Source organism: Bubalus bubalis, chromosome 2 (genome assembly GCF_019923935.1).
Source record: "Bubalus bubalis isolate 160015118507 breed Murrah chromosome 2, NDDB_SH_1, whole genome shotgun sequence".
Lineage (NCBI taxonomy): Eukaryota > Metazoa > Chordata > Mammalia > Artiodactyla > Bovidae > Bubalus > Bubalus bubalis.
The window spans coordinates 41,445,676-41,471,866 of NC_059158.1; the positions used below are offsets into that span (position 1 = coordinate 41,445,676).

At 39.8% G+C, this 26,191-nt stretch overlaps 1 protein-coding gene across 6 annotated transcripts in view; it reads right to left on the bottom strand.

The window, feature by feature from the left end:
* The window catches only part of KCTD20 (potassium channel tetramerization domain containing 20), a 39,058-nt gene extending 26,272 nt beyond the window's left edge, over positions 1-12,786 (bottom strand). The window contains exon 1 of one of the 6 annotated variants that reach the window (XM_006050399.4): positions 12,762-12,786. The gene's annotated coding sequence lies outside the window, so the exon portion shown is untranslated. Of the gene's footprint in view, positions 1-9,970; positions 10,061-10,523; positions 10,677-12,667; positions 12,689-12,761 lie in introns of those variants that run through there. The other 5 variants (XM_006050402.4, XM_006050400.4, XM_006050398.4 and 2 more) reach the window with 5 other exon arrangements.
* Positions 12,787-26,191: the final 13,405 nt, after the last annotated feature.

A 26,191-nucleotide genomic window follows, 5' to 3' on the forward strand; every position in this document is an offset into this window, starting at 1 on the left:
CTTCATGTTTCTCTTTATAGATAATATGTGTATATACATATAAATTCTTAATTCTTCTGTTTCTCATACAAAAGATGAAATACCATATCCAGTTCTGTACTTGGCTGTTTTTCTTAACACTATATCTCAAAATTCACCCCGCAGGAGTGACTGGAAATCTTCCTCATTCTTTTAATGGCTGTTTAATACTCCACATCTCCATAGATGTGGAGAACTTTGGTTCTTAGATGTAGAACTTTGGTTCTACCTATTAAAGAAAACAAAGGGCATAAAACAGGGTTAAATGATGTATAACAGGTAGAAAAGTAAGAGTGAAAAGGTGCTTTATTATTATAAGAAAGGAGTGGAGGGGTAGACCAGCCAGGTCAGAGTGAAGGATTAATACAAAAGGGTGGGAGAAAACAGAGTAACCATCATACCATACAACTTCAGGGAACCCCACGCACACCACCATTTAAGGAGCTACACAACACACAACTTAGATGGCTGTACAGAACAACCCTAGGAGAACACAGGTTGAAAAACAAGTTGCAGCTAGTTTACAGAGGCCTTGAATTATAAAGTAAAACAGAGTTAAGGACTTTGTCTTGTAGGTGAAGTTTTTACATAGAGAAGTTTCATATTCAACATGTTGCTTTAAAATAAATATAACCACAGATGGACAAGGAGAGTAAGAGGTTACTGGAACTGTCTAGGCGTGACAGGATCTCAGTGGGGTGACAGCAAGAAGGGTAGCAGCTGGGAGATGCAGGGGAGAAAGGCAGCGCGCCCGAGTCCACACTCCCGCCTTCATTTTCGCGTATGAGCTGCTGGCAGAGGCCAGGCTGGCAGATAAAAGCACAAGGATGGCAGTGGCGAGATTGTAACTGCTTGGATACACTTCCCTGTCTCCTCTACTTGACGCTCCTAACTTACTGCTCTGATGGCTATCTGCCAATAAACTTAGGTCCAAAAACAGCTTTTGTGCCAGAAGACTGTATTACAGTTACCTGAATTTAAGACTTAAAGACCTTACATTCAATTAGTAATTGTCTAAAGGCCTTTAAACAATTTCCTTTACAACTTTATCAAATCACCTAATTAAAAGAACTATTAAACAAAAGGATTTAGAGAATAACATTTTTACTCACTAATAAGACAAAAAAGAGACAAATATAGTTGAATCCCCAGTATCCTAAGTTTGATATTTCATTTTTAACGATACTTATAATCTTTTAGGGAGAAGGCAATGGCACCCCACTCCAGCACTGTTTCCTGGAAAATCCCATAGATGGAGGGGCCTGGTAGGCTGCAGTCCATGGGGTTGCTAAGAGTCAGACACGACTGAGCGACTTCACTTTCACTTTCCACTTTCATGCATTGGAGAAGGAAATGGCAACCCACTCCAGTGTTCTTGCCTGGAGAATCCCAGGGATGGGGGAGCCTGGTGGGCTGCCATCTATGGGGTCGCATAGAATCGGACACAACTGAAGCGACTTAGCAGCACAATCTTTTAACATGTTCTTTTTGTGTTTTAGTACTTCAACTGCCTATCAAGCCAATCTTAAAGTACTCAAAAAACCTTCAGTAAATCCTTAAACTTAGATTCATTAATTTATCTGAAGAAGTTTTTAAATACTGCAACCCCTTTCAAGATGCAAAGTTTTCTTACATCCTTAAATGACCAAATATAAACCCAATTACTCAAGAACACATTCTACATTAGAATCACTAATTAATCAGTTGAGATTCAATATGCCAAATTACCACAAACAGTCCATCTTAAGTCTAGATGGACTAACCTTTGTTGATTTTAACATATATCATTTGCTACATGTTATTCTAAGTACTTTATAAATGTTATTTAACTTAATACTAACAAAAACAACAAAAAACCTTTATGAAGTAGCTGCTATTATTATCCTTATTTACAGATGAGGAAACTGAGGAATAAAGAAGAAAAATTCTCACAGTCACACAGCAATAAATAGTACAGCCAGGCTTCAAACACAGGCTTCTGGCTTCAGAGTCAAACGCATGGTACCCTTAAGCTGTGCTATCTCTGCTTATTGGAGATTTACTTCTGATTTACTTCATGAAGTCTATTATTAAGTTTCCCAAGTTTGGAGATATGATCTCAAGCCAAAGATCTGGAGCCAAGACATATGACCTTTCTGTGCCAGTAATGAACACCCCTAGCACCTTTTCTGTTTAAATAGTTGCTTTGAAACAACCTCTAAATCAATTAACTCCAGATAGCAGATGATTTTACAATCTTGAGTTCCGAGTTCAATTTAAGACATTACTTAATTCTGCTATAACTCTCAACTTTATTACCTAAAAAGAGAGTAGATAAAATTCTGTAATTTCCACACAGGGTGCTTCTATCTTTTGATGGATTCAACTAGTTATGCTCATTCTAATGACAACTTTAAGCTAGGAACAATCCAAGGTATATAACAGGAAGAGACACTGAAGTTAAGATTACTTAATGGCAAATTTCCAGGAAATTTCCAAGATCTATACTATTAGCAATGATGTCTTAAACAGTACAAGGGAGTACAATTTTTAAAATTTTAAATGTATTATTCAATATAGTAGGCCATTTGATAAGAAAGGCTGAGTTCTTGTATGGCAAGATCTGAAGGTCTTAGGGGACAGATCTATGAAGCAGTACTGTAGCAATAGAACAAATGTTGAAAATTCTGGAGACAATCTACAGTCACTGTGTCAGAAGATGATTCAAGGACCAGCATTAATCAGTGTCAGTATTAATCAGTGTCGAAAGTTTTCACTGACATAGCAAAAATGAGGGCAACGGAGATAATGTAATGCATGCATACAAACATAATTATTATCCCAATTCTAAGACAACTGACATTGACTAAGACATCAATCTAAGAACAGTGTTTCAAGAAAGTGCTATCATATTACATACATGATTTTAAGACACAGCCTGATTTAAAAAATATTAAAATGTGAACTAAAGAATTGTGGCAGATGTTAGTTTAATGCTTTCTTGGTACCTAAACTAAGTTTTACTTCATTTTTTTATATTAAATGTCTTTTCTTTTATAAAATAATGGTGACAGAAAATGATAGGTGTTTTGTTTTTTTTTAAATGCTGGTCATTTGATGATGATGGGCTCCCAATTTTACCCCCACAATCATAAATCTCAAAAAGATCTGGGGTCCAAATCACCTTCCATCTAGGACTACAAAAACACTATTAGTTCAGCCCAGTCTAACTAAAATTATTCCAAAATAAAGAATCTCTTGCTTATTATTAGCTCATCCTATTGTTGGCCACTAATGCCTGGGGGGTGAGGGGGGGATTTTTTTTTTCCTTTGTGCCAAGTTGAAGTCTGCCTTCCTCCCTGTTCCCACCATGACTTCCATGCATTGGTAAGTCCTATCCCCTAGAATAATGCATCCATCAGAATGGGATGGGTGAAACCAAAAAAGAAAACAAAAAAAACAAAAAAAAAACACCACATCTATTTGAAGGCGTCAGACAACTAGCAAGAGAGCCAAGACTGTGGAGGAACTGTGATGGTCAGTTTTAGATGTCAGCCCAGATGTCAGTCCCAGTTATTCAATCAAATGCTAATCTAGGTGTTACTATAAAGTTTTTTGGTAGATGTGATTAAAGTATTTAATCATTTTAGGTTAAATAAGGAAGATTATCCTAGATAATGTGTGTGAGCCTGATCCAATTCCAAGGCTTTAAGAGCAGAACTGAGGTTCTCTGAGGAAGAAAAAATTTGTCCTAGTCCAATCTCCACATGGTATACACTAACACCCTTCAACAAATAACTTAATATATATGTGCCTGTATTTATATACAAATAGATGATATAGATTATTTTGATGGTATATAAATAGTACATAGAACCATAATCCACAATTAAAACCATCCTTTAGAGAAAATTCCAGGACCAAGTGACTTGACTAGCAAATTCTTCAACATCTTTAAAGGAAGAAATTATATCAATCTTATCAATATAAACTCTTCCAGAGAACAGGAAAACGGCATACATCCCAATTCATTTTCTGAGGCCAGCATATAACACTGACTCAAAACTTCACTAGGACATTTCCAAAAAGCATTACCGACGACTTTTTCTCATAAGCACAAAAATCCTATACCAATTATTTTAAAAAAAAATCAAACCCAGATACATAAAAAAGGATAATACAAAGGTTGGCTTAACATTCTAAAAATTAATATAATTCATCACATGAAAAGACTAAAAAATGTTTTATAATAACTAAAATAGCATGAAATAGTACTGATAAACTAGATTTTAAAAAGGCAAGTTGAAACAATTTAGTCATAGAAAAAGATTAGAAATATTAATATTCTACCTTAACTATAGGCTTATCATGTGATTTTTAAAAAACTGTTTTATTGAATATGCCAAAGTCTCTAAAATGAATGTGTTAACTACTTTTAAAATGAGGAAAAAAAAAGGAAAATGTACCTCTAAAAACAGGGAACTCTTCGAGAAAATGGTGGAAGTTTTTAAAAAATCTTAGAATACTTTAAATTTTTTAAAGTTTAAGAAGAAAATGACATATCACTACTTAAGAGATCTTGACATTTTTTCCATCTAGATTCAAGAAGAAATATTAGGGATACCAGACAAATGAGGAATTTAGGTTAAATACATGAAATAGTTTCTTAAGCAGGTTACTCAATAGGATGACAGAATAATCTTGATAGCTTTAAATCCAACACAAGGACTTAACGTGGAGGCGTGATGCGCTTCTTAGGGGACTCAACAGCAAGCTCTAAGGAACAGGTGGAAGGCAGGACATGTGGGCAGGCACAGGATAAAGCATGATCCTCAAGTCCCAAGGTGGAAGGCGCTCAATAAGGACAACAGAACGTTCAGACTGTGTTAGTTGCTCAGCCGTATCCAACTCTTTGTGACCCCATAGACTGCAGCCCACCAGCTTCCTCTGGAATTCTCCATGGAATTCTCCAGGCAAGAATACTGGAGTGCGTTGCCATTCCCTTCTCCAGGGGATCTCCCCCACCCAGGGATCAAACCCAGGTCTCCGGCACTGCAGGCAGATTCTTTACTGACTGAGCCACCAGGGACAGATTACCTGGCATTTAATTCCCTAAACAGACTGCTATGAGCTAAATTAAATTGTGTTTCCTTCAAAATTCATATGTTGAAGTCTGTTACCCTAATTCCTCAGAATGTGGCCTTTAAAGAGGTGGTGGCTCTTTAAAAGAGTGGACATGACTGAGTGACTTAACACTTACTTCTCAAGATTAAATGAAGTCATTAGTGGGCCCTAATCCAATACAACTGGTGTCCTTTTAAGCAGAGATGAGGACAAGAGAGGCACAGAGGGAAGACCGACCATGTGAAGACATGGAGAAAGCAGCCACCTATAGGCAAAGGAGCAAGTCCTAAGAAGAAACCAACCCCAGCAACACCTTGAACTTGAGCTTCCAAGCCTCCGGAAATTCTACTGTTTAAACCACAGTTTGTGGTACTTTGTTATGGCAGTCCCAACAAACTAATACATAGATATAACTGCAAAAATTAAAATTTTATCCTTTCCCACCAAAAGAGTTTTAAGGCAAATACACTGAAGGAATCTTACATGGTTTTAAGGTATATACTGTGGCCCTCCTATAAAAGTATAGATCATTAGTTGTTTTATTCTAAGAAAGGTGAACTTTCTCTAATAACCTTAACCAAATCATGTCACAGATCTTTCTACTATACCCCAGTGCTTTCCAAAATTTTAGTAAGCCCTGCCTCCCCCATGTTACAGTAAGAAAGAAAGTTTAATTTATATCTACACTATAAAAGCCTTAACATTTCAACACTCGAAAGGACAATCTAAATCTAAAGAAAATATCAACAGTATCGTAAATTATTTTTAAAAAACCAATTAACAGTCAGCATCTCCCAAGAACTCACAATAGTCAGGTGTAGATCAAAGCATTTTACATGAATTAACTCAATCCTAATAACCCTCTGAAGTAGCTACTATTACAACCTCTGTTTCAGAGAAAGAAACTGATGAATGTCCAAGCTAGTAAATGAAAGAGCTAGGATTTAATCCCAGGAAAAACTGGCTCCAAAGCCCACATTCTTAACCACTGCCCAGTGAAGAAGAATAAGGAGGGCACTACTGAGCATAAATATTAATTGATGGAGTCGGTCTAAGCTTGAACGCTGGCTTAGCCACTGACAGGTGTATGACTTTGGGCAAACTTAAGCTCTTTATGTCTTAGATTCATTGGCTATAAAATGAAGGAAATTAAATGAGAAATGCAGACATGTTGAGCGGAAGTGTCTGGTACAAAACAATGGCTACTAATCAGTCTGGTACATAACAATGTCTACTAATTAATAAGTCCTTATTATTTCTTTTTTCGGCCACACCCTGGTGCAAGCTGAACCTTAAGTTTCCCCACCAAGGATGAAACCCTCACTCCCTGCTGGGAAAGTGAAGAGTCTTAACCACTGGACCGCCAGGAAAGTTCCAAATCCTTACTATTTCTAATTCTACCTTCCTGAATATACAAGAACAATCCAAAAACGTCTACTGTGGGGACTCTAAGAAAAATAGCATGGAGTTCTCTTCTTTCATCTGTACTTCTTTCCTTCCTACTATTCCAGAAATGCATATACTATTCCAATAATCTCATTTCTCATAAGAGGTATATGGAATCAGATTAGCAGTTAGATCAGTCTTACTTTGTCTCCAACAGAGATACCTAATAATTTGGGTAAGGACAACAGTATAGTTACATGGCAAGTTAAAAAAATTCTGGACTTTGCTCAAACATCCAACATTTAATAAAAATTCAATGTACTTATCTTAACCTTTACTGAATTAAAAAAATACCAACTTCATAACATTTCTTGGGATTACAAGAGAACTATTTGCTCATTATTTCAAGCTTCAGAATTCCTTATTTTAGTATTCCTACTCTTCCTGGTTTATGTGGTTAGAACACACTCTCCTTCCATCTCCATTTTTCCAAATATTGCTTTTGTATTCATGTGAAAGTCTCAGTTTTCTTCATCTACTTATAACTGAATTTCTCTAAACTGCTTCCATTTTTGAAGCATTTTTCTTGAGATGATTTAGTGGGAAGAACACTGGGCTAGGAGCCAGGGGTCCTCACTCTGCCATCTCATCTCTTAGATTCCTCATCTTAAAAGGCAAGAGGCGGGGGAAAAAAAAGCAAGAGGACTGCACTGTATACATTTGTAATAGGTTCCCTTATATCTCTAAGCCTCACAGTTCCATGACTCTGGGTCTTCCAACTAGAAATCATTCAGCATTCCAACAATTTCCCTACACTTTTTACTCCAGTTAGCCAAGGAGGAGTAGGCATGTACAGATTCAGGGGCAGCAGCTGCTGCTGCTAAGTCGCTTCAGTCGTGTCCGACTCTGTGCGACCCCATAGATGGCAGCCCAACAGGCTCCCCCGTCCCTGAGGAAGACGCAATAATCAGAAAGCCCAGGTTATAGAAGGAAAGACAACAGTATTTTGTGAATCAACAGTAATAGGTTAGGAACAAAAGTGAGACACTAAGAAGAAACCAAAGACAAAAAAAAAAGTCAGAAAACACACAGCCTAACTCTAACCTCATCCCTACACGTCTATTAATATTTGAAGGACTAAAAAACAGAAAAAGCTTTCGGCAGCAGAGGTTATCCAGCCTTCATATTTGCCTCAAGAGAGCAATGCAACTCTGTGACATCTTTGTAATGTTGTTGCTAAAATGGCCTACTACAAAATAGGCATTACTGGGGTATCTGATGACTGAATTAATGTTCAGATAAACTGAAAGCCCTCGTAAATGCTACTGGCACTGCTACATAACAGGAAATCTGAGTTCAAGGCCATGAGAATTACACAGCATTAGCTGTCCTGGTTCTAAAGGGAAGAAGACTGAAATTAGTTGGGAGGGGGGAGATTTAGCCTAATGGCATTTCTAATGAGCTGATGATACTGGAAGCAGGCCCCCGAAAGATAAAAGGACAGATTAACAGGCACAGACTATCTCTAAGGCAGGCTTCCAATGTGGGGCTAGTGGCAAAGAACCTACCTGCCAATGCAAGAGACGTCAGAGAGCAGGTTTGATCCCTGGGTTGGGAAGATGCCCTGGAGGGCAAAGCAACCCATTCCAGTATTCTTGCCTGGAGAATCCCATGAACAAGAGGAGCCTGGCGGGTTACAGCCCATCGGGTCACAAAGAGTTGGACATGACTGAAGCAACTTAGTACACAGTAATCTCTAAGGCATATAGAATATGTATTTCCTACCCCAATGTCCTGGTAGCTCAGACGGTAAAAAAAAAACTGCCTGAAATTCAGGAGAACTGGGTTTGATCCCTGGGTTGGAAAGATCCCCTGGAGAAGGGAACAGCTACCCGCTCCAGTATTCTGGCCTGGAGAATTCCATGGACTCTATAGTCCATGGGGTCGCAAAGAGTCAGACAACTGAGTGACTTTCACTCACTCACCCTGATGGCAGAGTCAAAGAAAGCACTCTTTAGTTTCCTTCTAAAGACTCAGACCTTTTTGGCTTATGATTGGCTAGGGGGCAAAGCAGAATAAAAATCAACAAAAGGATAAGGAAGTTGGCCAGTTCTAAAAATTCTCAGGCCAGTCTGTTTTGCTGTTTCTCTAAGTGTGGTCCCTGGATCACCAATAACAGACCCAGAAAGGGGGTGCTTGCTTAACATGCAGACTCAGGACCCATCACTGATTTCCAGAATCAAATTTCTGAGAGTAGTACAAATAAAAACCACATGAGTTATCACCGCACACCTCTCAGAATGGCTGGCATCAAAAAGAACACAAATGTTGGCAAGGATGTGGAGAAAAGAGAATCATCTTACACTATTGGTCAGAATGTAAACTGGTGCACTCACTATGGAAAAGAGTACGGAAGTTTTTAAAAAACTAAAATGAGATCTATGTGACCCAGCAATCCCACTCCTGGCGATACATCTGAAAAAAAAAACCAAAATCACTAATCTGGAAAAGATACACGTACCCTAATGTTCATAGCAGCATTATTTACAATTGCTAAGATATGGAAGGAACCTAAACGTCAATCAACAGATGTATGGATAAAGAGGTAGTAAATATATGCCATGGACTAATACTCAACTAAAAATGAAAAACAAAATTTTGCCATCTGCAACAACATGGATGGACTCGGATGGCAGTATGCTAAGTGAAAAGTCTGACTGAGAAAGATAAATACTGCATGGTATCACTGATATGTGGAATGTAAAAAAAAAAAATACAACCAATATATAACAAAAAAGAAGCCAATTCACAGATATAGAGAAAAAACTAGTGATCACAGGGTGGCAGCGGGGTAACAAAGGGGTGGGGAGTGGGAAGTAAGAACTAGCAGGTGTAAGACAGGTTCAAGGATGTTATTATACAACACAGGGAACATAGCCAATATTTTGTAATAACTGCAAGTGGAAAGTAATCTTTAAAATTATATAAACAATTTTAATATACAAAAAATTGGGAGACGGGTATTTACATTTTTGGGGGGGTATTTACATTTTCAAGGAGCAAATTCATGTTTAAGAACTGTCCCAGACGTTGCAGGGAGGGTGAGAATAAGTTGAGGATGAAGTTCTTTTGACTGGATTAATCAAATTCAGCTGTGATAACAACACTGGGGACCATTAAAAACTCTTAATTTCTCAGGTAACAGCTGCTGCTAGTTCTTTAACAGCTAACAGGGGGACTATTAAAGGGTCTGAAAAATGCATTTTCATAAGCGGGTTTAACAGTTCCTTGCCGCCTGTTTATCTTATTAGTTTATTCACTGGTTTCTCGTTTAAAAATAAATCGGATCAATCCTGGAATTTTCAGAAAGAATCACAAACTCCAAAAGAGAAGAGATTTTTTGAATAGTGCAGAACTGAAGACACTCAACGCTATAAAAAGGTTTTATTTAAAAGAAAATTACCAGTTCAGTCTCCCCCAGCTCTTCAGCACCGATGAAAGCTGGTAATTTGTGCGTGGCAGAGAAGGAAGACTTTGAAGAAGGGGTGCAAAGAGCGAGAAGTCCGACCCAACTACCTAATTTTTAGTGAATTCAATGAATTGCCAGAAAACAAAAACAAAACAGGCAAGTGTTTTATCAATAAACACTCCCGGGCTCTCATTATTTCTCCTCCTTTAGGATAAAAACACCAAAGGCCTGCAGGAAACTCAAGTTATACTTCAGCTGTCCCCCGACTGTGTAGACGTATGTCCACGCAAAGCGATCCCCCCTTCTTCCCCGGATTACCAGGTTTTACCCTCAGCACGAAAACCGGCGCCTGGAACCCGTTTGTCAACGTTTTTCCTCGAGATGATAGCAGCGCCGCGGCCTTTCGATGGGGGTACGACCCGGAGGGCTGCCGCCCGAGCGCCGTCCTGAGGAGCGGGTCCCCTTACCCCCCGACACAAAGGCACTTCCCGGGGCCAGGCCCGCCGCCGCACTCACCCCCGCCGGCTCTTCGCGTCGGGCCACTTACCTGACGCTCCCGCCGCGCTCCGGAGCCCGGGGCCCGAATCCGCCTGGGAGGCGCGCGCGCTCACGGCGCCGCCAGCAGCCGCCGCGGGGACCGGCCGTGCCGCAACGGCGCGCGCCCCGAACCTCCCTGCCCCAGCCCGCGCGGCCACGCGGCTGAGTCACCCGGCGCTTCACGTTAAGAGTCCCCTTCGCCGCGCGGGGCACGCCGGGAAGGCCGGGCTCAGGCCCGCCCCCTGGGCCGCAGTGTCCCCTTTCCTTCCCGACACGCCCCACGGCGCCACGGAGGGCGCTGCCCCACGGCGCCGGGGAGGGCGCTCCCCCACTTGCACAGCCACGAGAGGTCAATTTCTGAGCTGCGGATGCCCTGTTTCAATTATTGAAAGTCTGAAACGGAAAAGTTAGTAGTTATATCTGAATCGCGAAATAAGCGCGCGTAGCCCCGGGACAGCCAATGCGTGAGTGAGTGTGAAAGTCGCGCGGTCGTGTCCGACTCTTTGCGACCCCTTGGACTATACTGTCCCTGGGATTCTCCGGACCTGAATACTGGAGTGGGCAGCCGGTCCCTTCCCCAGGGGACCTTCCCAACCCGGGGATCGAACCCAGGACAGCCAACACTTTTAGAAAATTGTGAAGCCCGGATCTTTACATAACATCTGGAAGGAGAAGTTTATAAGAATAATGGAGTTCTTTAAACACGTTTTGCTTGGAAATCCCTATACTGAATATGCATTCTGACCGAATGGAGGGTGAAAAGCTCCACGTTTTTCTCAAATCTTGAGTTTAATGAAACTACATACTATGGCAAACAAAGCTGAATTTTCAACAAATTTTTATTCACCCTAAAGCAAATTATTGGAAAATTGTGTTATGAGTAAAATACTTCAACACTCAAAAAATCTATGTATACTCCATGACCTATAAAGCATATAAAAGGACAGAAATAGCCAGTCCTTTCTGTCGTGCCTTCTACTGAGTGCATGCTGTGTGCTGAGTCGCTTAAGTCATGTCCGACTCTGCGACGCCATGGACTTTAGCCCGCCAGGCTCCTCTGACCATGGGATTCTGCAGGCAAGAATACTGTAGTGGGTTCCCATGCTCTACACTTTTAAAAGTTAATAAAAGTTATACTGATTATGCAAAGTATTATTTTAAAATTGTCAGAACCAATTAAGTTAATAATAGCACAATTTCTTAAATTTTGAGTGCACTTTTTTGTTACTTAAGAATCTAAGAACTAGTTTTAGGGCTACTGGTTAGGATTAGAGTTGCAACGGAAGGAATAAGAGAAAATATCTTATTCTAGTAGCTTGCTGTGGTAGCTGGATACTTATATAGCAAAACTGCCTCATTAAGGACAACAGCTTTAAAAAATCGAAGCTATAGTTTGTTCATTATAATTTTATCTTAGAGTGTAGAGAGGATCATTACCGAATTCTGTTCTTTCACTTCACTTATAATGACTGTAAAGAATCCAGCATTGTGTTTGACATTCAAAAAACTAAGATCATGGCATTCAGTCCCATCACTTCATGGCAAATAGAAGGGGGAAACGTGGAAGCAGTGACACATTTTATTTTCTTGGGCTTCAAAATCACTGCGGAGGGTGAGTGCAGCCATGAAATTAAAAGATGTTTGCTCCTTGGAAGGAAAGCTAGACAATCCTAGACAGCATGTTAAAAAGCAGAGACTATACTTTGCTGACAAAGGTCCCTCTAGTCAAAGCTATGGTTTTTCCAGTAGTCATATACAGATGTGAGAGTTAGACCATAAAGAAGGCTGAGCACCATAGAACTGATGCTTTTGAATTGTGGTGTTGCTTGAGAATCCCTTGGACAACAAGGAGACCAAACCAGTCAATCCAAAAGGAAATCAACCCTGAAAATTCATTGGAGGACTGATGCTGAAGCTGAAGCTCCAATACTTTGGCCACCTGATGCGAAGAGCCAACTCATTGGAAAAGACCTTGATGCTGGGAGTGATTGAAGGCAAAAGGAGAAGAGGGTGGCAGAGAATGAAGTGGTTAGATAGCATCACCAACTCGGTGGACATGAATCTGAGTGAACTCTGGGAGATGGTGAAGGACAGAGGAGCCTTGCATGCTGCAGTCCCCTGGCATGGGGTTGCAAAGAGTTGGGCACGACTTACCAACTGAACAACACCTGTGTTTTAATCAGGATGGGCTCGGTTATAGTACTGCACTAGTCACCTGTAGGTCGGGTGACTCTCCAGGGCAGCTCACCTCCACGTGGTGACTCAGCATTTCCAGCTGCTTCCGTCTCTGGCTCTGCCAACCCAATGTGAGGTTCCACATCAGAGATGGCAGAAGAGCTACACTGGAGGATCCTGCAAAGGCTTTTCTTTGCCTTCTCCGGATATGGACCTTTCATTTCTGCTGACCTTTCATTGGCCTGAGCTAGTCACATGGCCAAACCTGACTGACTCCAAGAAGGCTGGGAGGTACAACTTCCTGTGTGCTGGGGAAAAGGAACAAGAAAAAAAGATTGGTAAACACAGCATTGTCTCTCTCACAATGTTCAATAGTAAAGATAAATATAAACCAATCTGAAAGTGTTACAGGATCCAAGCTTTACAACCAGAGTTAACATAGAGAACTGTTCAAACTAAAGCCTTTATTTCCATTTCTATATAGTACAGTGTTATGTCTGTTGACTAAAAAAAAAATTCACAACCTAAAAGTTGAGAGTTATGTTTTATTTGGTGGGAAGTTTTAGGACTTCAATCCCAGGAGACAGCAAGCATCTCAAGTAACCCTGAGATGTTAGGGTTACTGCTGAGCGAGGAGGTGAGGGAGAGGAGCCAGGTTATACAGTTTTGCAACAAAGGGCAGGCAGTCTGAACATCAAATGATTATTGTTAAAGAAAACCAAATATTCCAAGTTAAGGAATTTAACACTTTTCTCTGTATGGGAAGATGCAAGAGTCTGGGCTCACTGAAATCATTCCTTTCATACGCACCTCAGCATCTGGGGCCAGTATCCAAGGTCTACACGTCTTGAGCTTCCTTTCCTCAGGGCTCATTGTGGGAAGTGGCCATTGTCTGATGGCTGCTAGATAGCAGGTATTCTTCTCCTTCCTGAGGGTCCTCAAAGCTCACTGGCTGACACTGGAGGGCTGCAATTGCTAACTGTGACATCCTTGTTTACTGATATGGCAGGAAATATTTCACTTCTCATGTCCTTTGAGTGAAAAGAAAGAAAAAACTTTTCTGATGTTCACGTAAGGCAGTTCCTGAAACAAATTCTCACTTTATGGAAAGGTTTCTTTCAGCAAATTTGTAATATATTACAAAACTCTGGCCCCAACATTGGAGAATTAGGCTAACTATTGTGTCTTTTAATTAGGAGTTAAGAGTAAATTATTCTATTATTCCTTCTAATTTCATAAACTGTTAATGAGCGTCCATGGGGTCACAAAGAGTCGGACACGACTGAGCGAGTAAACAACAAAAACAAATTTCATATAATGAATAGCATATCAGATCTGATATTTTGGGGGTAGACATTAAGGAGATGAAGTATGAAAACTGTATGGTCATAGAAAGCTGATTTTTATCAATTTATTTCTAATTTAATGAATCTCCGAAACCTGAATCTCTCAGATGTGTTTGTATCTGGAGTTGAAACCTTTTTAATGTCAAATTGGCAGACCAGAAATTTTCGATTGTCACAATGGCCAGTTCAAAAGGCAATATAGTTCATTTGATTGTGTTATTTAAGTTCCTTAAATATAACATCTGCTGCTGTTGCTGCTAAGTCACTTCAGTCATGGCTGACTCTGTGCAACCCCATAGATGGCAGCCCACCAGGCTTCTCCGTCCCTGGGATTCTCCAGGCGAGAACACTGGAGTGGGTTGCCATTTCCTTCTCCAATGCAGGAAAGTGAAAAGTGAAAGTGAAGTCGCTCAGTCATGTCCAACTCTTCACGACCCCATGGACTGCAGCCTACCAGGCTCCTCTGTCCATGGGATTTTCCAGGCAAGAGTACTGGAGTGAGTTGCCTTTGCCTTCTCCAAAATATAACATCTACTACCAGTAAATATTACAAAGCACTTTCCACAGTATTTCTCATGACAACTTCTCAAAAGCCTTGTGTGAAGGAAAAAATGAAGCTGGTATTGCTAAGACAGCTCTCTAAAATGGAGCCAGGAGGCCACTGAGGAAATGTGACGTATGCATGCTCAGTCTGGATGGAATCTGACCTTTTGATCTGATGAAGTAATCCAGAACATTTGCCAGAGACTGCTGACAGTCTATCTACCTATTGGACTCTCACCCTAAAAAACTCATGATTCCTTAAAGACAAGTATTTTTCTGACTTCCATTGGAGTTAATCACCATTTTTTGCCAGACAACTTTTAACAACCTCATGGCTTTTTGTGTTTATAAGCCTCTGATGCTGGGAGGGATTGGGGGCAGGAAGAGAAGGGGACGACAGGGGATGAGATGGCTGGATGGCATCGCTGACTCGATGGACGTGAGTCTCAGTGAATTCTGGGAGTTGGTGATGGACAGGGAGGCCTGGCGTGCTGCGATTCATGGGGTCGCAAAGAGTTGGACACGACTGAGCGACTGATCTGATCTGATCTGATCTGATTCTTTTTCTTACCAGGAACCCTCCTTCAGGGTTACCCAAATCTATGTGTCTCCAGTTACAGTTCTAAGTAAACTTTTCTTATTTGTAGCCTCCTGCATAATTTTTTGGTTGACACCTGGGAGATAAATTTTACTACTCAAATTCACAAACAAGAAAAACAAGACATAAACAAGTAAAGTATCTAAGGTCATTTAACTACTCAGTGGTTCTGGTGGGCTGAAAACTCAGACCAGCTGACCCCAAAGTTCTTGCTTGACATTCCTTGAGTGAGTGGCAGCTCCACCTGCTTCCAGGTGAACTCCTGAGCACTTCTAGACGGCACCCTAAATGCCTTCAACTGTTAAAACCAAGTAAATTAAGGTTGACTCTATCTTAGAATGAAAATATTTTAAAGTAATAGCTATTATCAATTAATCATATAAGAAACTAATTATCCTTTCTACATACTACATTGTATGTAGTAAATATAAAAACAAACCCCCAAATGCCAAGATTTTTTAACTCACTCAAAAGAATTACATTTGCAAAAACTTTCTTTAAATGCTTTAGGTTGTATAATCTCTAGACCTGCAGACATATCAAATGAGACTTTATCAAAGAATAATCACTTTTGTTTGGGAGTCCAAAATTAGGCTCAAATATAGATGCAAATGACTATTTCTGACTTTTTAGAGGGGGCCATAACCCTGCATATTGACCCAAAGTAGATTCACAAGAATCTTTTGTACTTCACTTTCATCTGTTCACCTTCAGTAGCAATCTCTTTATGAAAGTCACAAAGGCTTATAACCAGCAGGAAACAGACTGGACCTTAAGTACATAATCAACCAGAGAAGCAAGAATTTTTAAGTTCCTGGTGACTAGAATTTGCTACTAAATCTTTATTAATGTACATATGCTTTACATACAACTTCAGTATCCATTTAGTCTCATTTATAGGACTATGTTTCATCTGCAAAATCAATAAATATACAACCATAGTCCAAAGGTGTAGGACCCCAAGAGAATTACAAAGATGATAACCACAGGGTCTTTCCTCTAAGGGAACTTTAAAAAGTTAAGTTTGGTTTATTTTGGTAACCAAATAGGAGATAAAGGGAAGTGAATCCACATCAGAATATTCCACTATGAAGTAAAAAAAGAAATGATAGAATATCCTAATTTTGCTGTCCCCTGTGAATTAATAGATATAGGCATTATGCATCAATAGGTCCTAAGATTATAAAAAGAGAGAATTCGATATTATATGCCTCCCGAGGGAAGACCACCCCACCACCTAAAATGCTGCTAGACGGATGGAACCTAAAGTGGGTCTAGACTTGAGATATAGTTGCCAATTTAAAGGAAACAGAGAACGGAGGGACATGTTGAACTGCACCATGAATCACACAATCTGTGAAGTCCTGACCACAGAGGACTACAGGTCAAAAGGCCTCATTTCTTCAAGAGAAAACTTGTAAAGTTAAAAAAAAAAAAGACTTAAAAGTTCAATTTTTTCAAATGTGCATGTATGTGTGTAGGGGGAAACCTGTACTGTCTAGGGGAGAACACTTGTGTGGTCAAACCATTTTTAAAAAGGAAGTGAAAGTGGTTACGGTAATGGTTACTTGTTTGTTGGTGAAACGGTTGTGATTGGGAAGCAATAGACAGAAGGGACTCCTAATAGGTATTGAAGTTCTGTTTCTTAACTCAATGGAGATTACAAAAGTATTTGCCTTCCAGTTCCAGTTCAGTCGCTCAGTCGTGTCTGACTCTTTGCGACCCCAAGAACCACAGCATGCCAGGCCTCCCTGTCCATCACCAATTCCCGGAGTTCACCCAAACCTATGTCCATTGAGTCAGTGATGCCATCCAACCATCTCATCCTCTGTCCTCTTCTCCTCCTGCCCTCAATCTTTCCCAGCATCAGGGTCTTTTCAAATGAGTCAGCTCTTCGCATCAGGTGACCAAAGTATTGGAGTTGCAGCTTCAACATCAGTCCTTCCAATGAATATTCAGGACTAATTTGCTTTAGGATGGACTGGTTGGATCTCCTTGCAATCCAAGGGACTCTCAAGAGTCTTCTCCAACACCATAGTTCAAAAGCATCAATTCTTCAGTGCTCAGCTTTCTTTATAGTCCAACTCTCACATCCATACATGACCACTGGAAAAACCATAGCCTTGATGAGATGGACCTTTGTTGACAAAGTAATGTCTCTGCTTTTCAATATGCTGTCTAGGTTGGTCATAACTTTCCTTCCAAGAAGTAAGCGTCTTTTGATTTCATGGCTGCAGTCACCATCTGCAGTGATTTTGGAGCCCAGAAAAATAAAGTCTGACACTGTTTCCACTGTTTCCCCATCTATTTGCCATGAAGTGATGGGACTGGATGCCATGATCTTTGTTTTCTGAATGTTGAGCTTTAAGCCAACTTTTTCACTCTCCTCTTTCACTTTCATCAAGAGGCTCTTTAGTTCTTCTTCACTTTCTGCCATAAGGGTGGTGTCATCTGCATATCTGAGGTTGCTGATATTTCCCCCAGCAATCCTGATTCCAGCTTGTGCTTCATCTAGCCTGGCATTTCACATGATGTACTCTGCATATAAGTTAAATAAGCAGGGTGACAATATACAGCCTTGATGTACTCCTTTTCCTATTTGGAACCAGTCTGTTGTTCCATGTCCAGTCCTAACTGTTGCTTCCTGACCTGCATATACATTTCTCAAGAGGCAGGTCAGGTGGTCTGGTATTCCCATCTCTTTCAGAATTTTCCACAGTTTATTGTGATCCACACAGTCAAAGGCTTTGGCATAGTCAATAAAGCAGAAATAGATGTTTTTCTGGAACTCTCTTGCTTTTTCCATGATCCAGCGGATGTTGGCAATTTGATCTCTGGTTCCTCTGCCTTTTCTAAAACCAGCTTGAACATCAGGAAGTTCACGGTTCACATAGTGCTGAAGCCTGGCTTGGAGAATTTTAAGTATTACTTTACTAGCGTGTGAGATGAGTGCAATTGTGCGGTAGTTTGAGCATTCTTTGGCATTGCCTTTCTTTGGGATTGGAATGAAAACTGACCTTTAAGGTTAAATTACTTTAAAAAGAAAAATAAATGCTTTTTAGAAAACTTTTGAAAGATATTCCATGTTGAATTACAATTTGGGAATTTTATTTAGATACTGTCCATTTTTAAAGATAATGGACAAGTTGGTAGGAGTGTATTTTGAGTGTTAAAGGGGTAAAATGGAATGAGAAAACATAAGGAGACTAGAACAATTTCTTGATGCTTAATGGTTAAATTCCAATAAAGGTCGGGGGAGTAATCTATTAACACTTCCCATTGAGATTTTGTTGAGGGCAAGAATTCCCTCCCTTTCCTATCCTACATGGGAAGATAATTTCATCTCAGAATTCTATGACTTTTTAAAAGTACAGAGAATAGAATGCTCAGCTTGAGAGTCAAGAATCAAACAATCCTCTTAAACAGAAGTTCTGTAGGGAGTCAGACTGGAGAGTCAAAAAATGTAGATACACGTTAGCCCAGGCTTCAGCAGAGGCTGTGTGTAAACCATTGATATGTTTATCTCTCATTACCCTTTTTACCAGTTTACAGACTCAGACCTTCCAATCCCACCCACCAGCTCTGACCACTGCCCCTGTTTACCAACAAACAAGTCTCATTCTCGAGCTCAATACTGAAGATGCTGGGAAGTTTTTTTTTTTAACCTTATATGGGTTTTAAATAAACTGCATTTTGAAAAGAAAACAAAAAGGCAAGTCCCCAAATGCACATTCTTCAGCTAGGATTTGAACCAGTGACATTTAGGCTCACAGAATAGATTCCAGCCACCCACTGAGCCACCACATAAAACCTTGAGGTTCTTTTACTTTGCTCAGATCACACTTTCTCCTTTCCCCCAAACATTCAGTAAATGAAAAAAGGACAAAATTTGTTTACCAAAGCATGCGTCCTGGTCCCTTTGCTCTCTGAGAAACTTTACAATGAAAAACAAACAGATAACTATTTAGTATGTTTAGCTAAGAGGGAGAAATCCCAAGGGAATAGAAGGGGAGCAGAAAGAAGGAAAGGTGGAGGCAATATCAAACTAAAAAGGAAAAAGAGAAAGAAGAAACAAGAGGAGAGAAATATAGGAAGAAAAAGAGTTGGGGAGAAGGAAAAGAGAGAATGACAAAGAGGTAGGGAAGGAATCAGAGAGGCAGAGAGGCTGGGAGTGGAGAGGGAGGAAGCTCGTCTCAGAAGGGAAGGAAAGACTAAGAACAAAGAATTGCAGCAGAAGCCAGGAGAGCTGAGTTGAGTTCCTTTTTTCATTCTACAAATATTTATTGCCCATTCACTGTGTGCAAGGCACTCTGATATAGTCATTTCTTGGGAGAAACAAATATGAATTACTCTATTGCACAAAGAGTTCATTATTTCATTTCTTTAGTTCTCCCCCCCACCCCGCCCCCACCGAGAATGAATGTAATTTATGCTTCTTCAGAAGATTTGGATGATAAAGCTCTAATTTTTTTCCTCTGGGAGAAAGGCAGGGTAAAAAGAGAGTCTAATTCTAGCCTGTTGACATTTTGCTGCCTTTTGAGTTGCATTCTTTCTGATGCTTAGTCTGAAGGGCAGCAGTTCCCCAGGGAAAACTCTTCCGTGGGGATGGCAAAGGTGCAAAAGGACAAGCAGAAACACACCAGGCCTCTTCAGGCCTAGGAACTAACCCACTGTCAGTCCTGCCTCTGTCTCATGAAGTCATGGCAGAGATGTAGGATGCAGGGTAAAGAAACAAGACCAATAATTACATACATTTAATTTTATATCATATAAAAGGTATAACTCTCTAAGTACAGCAAATTTAAATTTATACAATTTATACAGTCAGCTCTCCTCCAGAAACTTTTTTGTTTTTGTTGTTGTTGTTGTTTGGCTGCACCATGCAGCTTGCAGGATCTTAGTTCTCTGACCAGGGATCGAACTTGTGCCCTCTACAGTGGAAGTGCAGAGTCCTAACCACTGGACCACCAGGGAATCCTCTAGAACACTTTTTTTTCATATTCAGATAATACTTTATTATTCTGGCTTTGAAATAATTATGACACTACTCAGTAAAGTCCCAGGAAGTTCAAGTTGCAAGGCTACCTTCCCAAAGTTCCTAAATAAATCACTCACATGGAACATCCATGCTTTTTCCAGCACAAAATAAAAGCCTATGTAATTGTTAGGCTCTGACAAATGCTTTAAAAAGCCTCTAATTCATAATTCATTTCAATCCAATAACTATTCATTGAGCCCCTAAACACCATATGCTAAATGACGATTGCGACAGTGTCTATTCTGGAGGAACCTGCACACACAAAATGTTCGGCTAAACATGAACATCTCAGGAGATGTTAAAGATGATTCTATCCTAGAGCCAGGTAAGTTAGTGTAATGTAGTATAATTTCCATTTTCAGACCCCAAATTTTATTTGGCATACTAAAGGCCAAAGTAAGTCCCATAACAAAGAAGCCCGGCTTTTCACACCCTTAACTAGCAATTAATAAGCAAAACTACCTTCCAATAACACCTAATCCCCTTCCTCATCTCTTGCTTCTCTAATTACTTTGACCTCCACAAAGAATGCATTTGACTGTATCAGAATAGTTTTTATAGCAGGTTTTTTGTTTTTGTGTTTTGTTTTGTTTTTTTTTTCCTTTTTAAAACCAGGATCCAAAGTTCACACAGAGCATCTGGTTGTTTTCCTTCTTTAGCATCTTCTAATCTAGGGCGATGCTCCCCATCTGCCCACCATTTTATCTCCCATAATACCACTTTTTAAAAAGAGATCAGCCAGTTAGCTTGCAGAATGTTCTCATGACTCTTTCAGACTTGTAACAATTTCCAAGGCCATTCTACTTTGAGGATTTCTTTGTCTCTTTCAGTACATAATTTTTTACTGAATTTTAATTATTTAAGGTATTTGTAATTTCCAGCTGCTATTAGATTATTTCTTCTTCTAGCATCCTGTTCTTGTTTCATGGATGTAATGCTTTTCTGATGATATACTACGATTTTTTTTTTGGAAGTATTTTTATGCTCCTCACTTTGTCTCTGTTTCTTGCAATTCCTTTCTCCCCTGATTCTTATGTATTGGAGATTTTAAATTATCTTATGTTGAAGTTAACCTTCAATATAAATCCAGTATTTACAGACTTCCCTGTAGCTCAAAAGGTAAAGAATCTGCCTGCGATACAGGAGACTAGGGTTCGATCCCTGGGTTGGTAAGTTCCTCTGGAGAAGGAATGGCAATCCACTCCAGGATTCTTGCCTGGAGAATTCCATGGACAGAGAAGCCTGGAGGGCTACAGTCCACCAGGGGGGACTGTTGTCCCCGCTGGGGGGATTGTTGTCCACTTATATTTTAAGAGAAAAGGCCACAAAGCTGATCAGGGGCCACAAGTGTGTGTTTGAGTCTTGTCAGTTGAAGGGATTCACTGTAGGCTGTTCCTATGGGTCCCTTAAATGTCAGTATCTGTGGTTCTTTTTTCTGGCATGGTTATTTTTTCCTGAGAAGCACTCTTTATTTTCTGCTAGAGATAAGAACATGGCTCTGATGTTCTTTATGAGAATAAGAAGAGATCTGGTATCTCATATTCAAATTCAGACTCAGCTCCTCTCTTTTCATTAAGATGTCTCACTCCCACTCTAATCTATGCCTGGTGTCGCCATATTAGAACTCCTTTGGTTTACTTGTTCCAGAGGTGACATTTCTTGTTTCACATGATGGTAAAAGTAGTAGTCTGATTCTATCAGGTGGGGTCAGGACCTGGGGATCTGATCACTTTTTAAACATATTTTCAAACAAATCTCTCTTTCCAGTGCTACAGTCCTTCCATCTCCACTCCTCTAACTTCCTTCTGTGTTTTACCTGCTTCCAATTCTGGAGTCTTTTCAGGGTTCCTCCTGGTGACGTGCCTTGTTTCTCCATGGTTTCTCCTTCTTCACCACTGACATTTGACCTTCCTTGGGTCTTCTAAGTCCTTTGCCGCCCTCCATCAATTTTCCATTTTCATGTGCCATAGTTTAGGGTGATTATCAAGTCTAAATAAAGATGAAATTTGTGGGTTTTTTTTTTTCTCTCCTTTTTATTTTCGAGAGAAGTGGTATGGGGAAGGTCTCACTACCTTGAATTGAAAACTCTTCACTTATTTTTAGTTCTTCAAATGCCTTGAATTCTTTACCACTGCTGGGCTTTTACATTTGGTATTCTAGTTCTCTGAGATATTCTTTTTCTCTCCCTCATCTTCTCTGCTGGCCAATTCCAAGTCATCTTTTAGGTCCCAGGTAAACATCATTCATTGATGAATCCTGCCCAGCCATCCAGACTAGGTTAAGTACACTCCCTATAGTAGATTTACATAACACCTGCCATGACTCTAATTAATGTACATGCCTAACTCCTCTGCTAACCTCCACAAGGGAAGGGAACATTTCTATCTTGTTGACTGCTAATGTCTAGTGTAATGCTTAGCATTCAGTAGGGGATCAGTATGTTCTTCTTACTGTTGATAGCATATATTGCTCATTATAAAGATTTGTAGCTTAATTTACAGTTGCTGCTACCAATAAGTAGTTATTTTTAATTCAACAATCCTCATTATTATAATTGTCTAGCTATTAATATGAAAACACCATAATATGGACTCTTGGGTTTATTGTACAATGAACACTTTTTAAATTATCATGTGGGCTTCCCTGGTGGGTCAGATGGTAAAGAATCTGCCTGCAGTGTGGGATACCTGGGTTCGATCCCTGGGTTGGGAAGATTCTCTGGAGAAGGGAATGGTGACCCACTCCAGTATTTTTGCCTGAAGAATTCCACGGACAGAGGAGCCTGGAGAGGGCGAGGCCAGGCTCCTCTGTCCGTGGAATTCTTCAGGCAAAAATACATTTTTTGCCTGAAAAATACATTCCATGGGATTGAAAAGAGTCAGACACAGCTGAGTGACTAACACAGACAAATCGTGTACTGGCAGTAATGAAATATGCCCGCAAGTCAGCACACTGTATAGGTTTTCTATTCCTACGGTTTCAAATGACCACAGATTGGATGGCCTAAAACAACACAAATTTATTATTTCATGGTTTTGGAGGTAGAAAATCTAAAATGGGTTGGCAAGGCTGCATTCCTTCTGGAGGCTCTAGGAGGGAATCAGTTTCCCCGCCTTTTTCGGCTTCTAGAGGCTGCCTGCATTCCTTCGCATATCACTCTGACCTCTGCGTCCACTGTTACATCTCCTTCTCTGACTCTCTTGCCTCCTTCTTACAAAAGACCCATATGATTAGTTCAGGTTCACATAAACCAGAATAATTTCTGCTTTTCAATAGCTTTAACCACATCTATAAAGTCCATTTTGCTGTAGAAAGGAAAATGTTCACTGGTTCGGGAATTAAGATGTGGACATCTTCGAGGCCTACCACACAGAGACAACAAAATATGAACCCACAGATGAATTAGTTGCTGCAGGAAATGATAAAAACCTGACTCACATACATTTAAAACATTAAATTAGAACAACCTACAGCATAGATAAATAATTTAAATGAAAAATATCATTACTATGCCTTGAAATAAGATACCTAATATAAACCAATGATTATTAAATAGACAACATATATCAGCTCAACAATTACTTAGACTTGCATATACCTCCCATGACTATGCTTTTGAGAATCCTTGGATTTCCTCAAGTTTTCAGGTAGTCACAGCAGTTTGTAAAGACAATTATACTAACAACTATGTTAGTATAGTTGTTACTAACAAGAGTTTAGTGTCTTTCTTAAATATATTTAAAAATAAATTTTAGATGAAAAATATAGCTGGTGCCCTGTAGTCACCAGTTCTGCATCCTTGGAGCTCAGTTGTAAAGAATCTGCTGCAATGCAGGAGACCTGGGTTCAATTCTTGGGTCAGGAAGATTTCCTGGAGAAGGAAATGGCAACCCACTCCAGTATGCTTGCCTGGAGAATCCCATGGACAGAGGAGCCTGGCAGACTACAGTCCATGGGGTCACAAGAGTCGGACACGACTTAGCAACTAAACCACCACCACCACCAGATAGAAAATATTCAGAAAAGAAAATTCCAGAAAGTTTCAAAAAGAAAAAAACTTGGAATTTGTTGTGGGCCGGCAATTATTTACATAGTATTTACATTATATTTACAATTATTTACATGGCATTTACATTGTATTGGGTATTATAAGTAGTCTAGAGATGGGGGCATAGCAACCCACTCCTGTATTCTTGCCTGAAGAATTCCAGGGACAGAGGAGCCTGGCGGGCTACACTCCATGGTGTTGCAAAGAGTCAGACACGACTGAGCAACTAACACTTCATTTCAGAGATAATGTAAAGTATATGGGAGGATGTGCATAGGTTATATGCAAATACTATGCCATGTTATATAAAGTACTTGAATATCTGTGGATGTAATATCCAAAGGGGATCCTAGAATTAATCCTCCATGGATACCAAAAGATGGCTGTATAATTAGCACTGATCATGTTTCAATAAATATCTCATAACATCCTGCAGAGTTACTTGGGAATAATTATAATAAAAACCTATTTGGGGAAAATGAAGTCTAATATGCTCAATTATTTACTTTAACAGGCCATAATTAGATACTTTATTCTCAATTATCTAGCAATGTCATGTGAACAACCAGTACAAAATGACAGTTTAACAATGAGCTGGTGGGTAATGCTGTCAGCTGTCTCTTTCAGACAAGACTCTCACCCCAAAACTGTATCTTGATTGTCAATTTTGCTCATTTAGTAATTTAATAATTGTACCCAGGTCTGATCTAGCTCTGAGGCATTAGCTGGAGAGGATGTCCTTTTCCCAATGGAAAGTTAACTTGAGAAATCAAATAAAGGTTAGAAGATTGCCTGATGAGAACAGTTAAAATGTCAGGCAGCCTAAGGCATCAAAAATGACCAGGCACACACTACACTTCATCCCACAGCTCCCACACCCCAAATCTGGCCCAAATTACAATAATCAAAATTTGTAATAGCATCCTATACTGGAAAATGTCATACATTTGAATAATGATGAGATTAGAATTTTACCTGATGGCACTGTAGTATGGCAGAAACCAACACAACATTGTAAAGCAATTATCCTCTAATTTAAAAAAATGAGAATTTGACCTGATGATATCCCCCAACTTAGTTTTTCTAGCTGAGATCGCTGCTTACTGTCGTTCTCTCAAAGCCATTTCTTTTCAGTTCTTGCTTTTTCCTCTAAAGCTGCAATACAGCTTTATCATATTTATTGTCCAATACAGTAGCCACTGGCCAAATGTAGCTACTGAGCACCCAAAGTGGCTACATTTGAACTACATTTGTGGCTAATTTGAACTGAGATGCGCTGTAAAATATATACCAGGTTTTGAAGACTTACACTAATGAGAATATAAAATATTTCATTAATAAGTTTTATATTGACTACCTGTGGAAATGATAACACTGAAATTTATTTAGGGATACATTTGGTTAAATAAAACATATCATTAAAATTAATTTTACCTATTCCCTTTCACTTTTTAATGTATCTACTAGAAAACTTAATGTTACATATGTGTCTCACATATTTATATTGGACAGTACTGATGCAATGCTTCAGAAGGCCTCCTCTGCTACCTTTCAGTTGTTTTTTATGGTTTGACCTCTCAGTCATTCTTTGATTTTTTATTAACTGCTTAGATTTAGAAGGTAAAATAGCAAGTCAAATTCTGTGGCCAACCTTTAAAATAAGATAAGTAAGTATACTGATAGACAATGAAAATCATCAGTTCTTCAACTTACTGGATTGGTGCTTTACTGCTGCTGCTGCTGCCAAGTCGCTTCAGTCGTGTCCGACTCTGTGCGACCCCATAGATGGCAGCCCACCAGGCTCCCCCGTCCCTAGGATTCTCCAGGCAAGAGTACTGGAGTGGGGTGCCATTGCCTTCTCCGATTGGTACTTTAATATTGGAAGAAAAGGGAGGAGTGTGCACAGAATAGCCCTCACTGGCATCTGCAG